The following is a 1,122-nucleotide window of genomic DNA, read 5'->3' on the forward strand; positions in this document are numbered from 1 at the left end:
TTATGAGGGATATCTAAGATGAATATAATCACCTTTTATTACCATGTAAATTATTTTATATATCTACATGTAAATTTTATACATCCTCACAATTTTAAAAAGTTTTGGGATTTCAAATCTTATTATTTTACTCAGAATATGCACCTTTTACTAATTAATTTTAGTGAACCTTTTACTAATTAATTTTATTGAAGCTTAAAATAAAATTATGTTAATGTCCTTTTTTCATACCGAAAATAATTTTAATGTTTATTAATAATTTTCATAGATGTATCAATCAAGGATCTAGAATTCATGAATCAATCAGTGATCTAGAGTTCGAGATTTAACTTCGGCGTATTATTAAAAAAATTTCTTATTAATCAATCAAGGATCTAGAGTTCAAAACTCAACTGTAGTATATTATTGAGAAATTTTCTCATTGATCAATTAGAAATCTAGAGTTCTCTTTAGTCTTATAACTTAGAATTTGTAATACTGCGAATAGAAATTTTTTTAAAAATACTGTGGACTGACGATATTAAAAATTATATTTTTTTTATTTTTTTCACTTTATTATTGTATTATTATATAGATTTAATGCACCCTTATTTAATTTATGAGTGACCTTTTAATTAAAGAATATAAAGGGCTACCTTTTAGTTAAAGAATATAAAGGCTAGCTCACGTAAGATCGTGGGTTCGACTCCTACTGTGGCATTATTCGACTCCAATAACATCACAAAGAAGCTCTCCTTTGCAAATTCACTATACGAACAACGCACGGGCCTATTAAAGGTACTCAATTCCGAAGATTAAGTCTGCACATGTCCGAAAATTCTTCTCCGCTCTTTAGTCATTTCACGGTCGAACAAATCTCCTCCATTTTCTAGTATTTGACATCGATTGTAATCACTTCACATAATCCATAATCCATGATCCACGTTTATTGCTATTAAAGGAACTCAATTCTTTTAATAATACATCGTAGTATTGTTAAAACAGCACACACTTATTCTCATTATTCATTCCAATATTGGATCAAACACATGCACACAAACTCACTCAACTTATTAGAGGATCAACCATTCGCCGATAGATGTCTGTCTTGTAGCTTCAGCATCCACCGTTTCTGTCCTCCGA

The sequence above is a fragment of the Zingiber officinale genome, chromosome 2A (assembly GCF_018446385.1).
Source record: "Zingiber officinale cultivar Zhangliang chromosome 2A, Zo_v1.1, whole genome shotgun sequence".
NCBI classification, from domain to species: domain Eukaryota; kingdom Viridiplantae; phylum Streptophyta; class Magnoliopsida; order Zingiberales; family Zingiberaceae; genus Zingiber; species Zingiber officinale.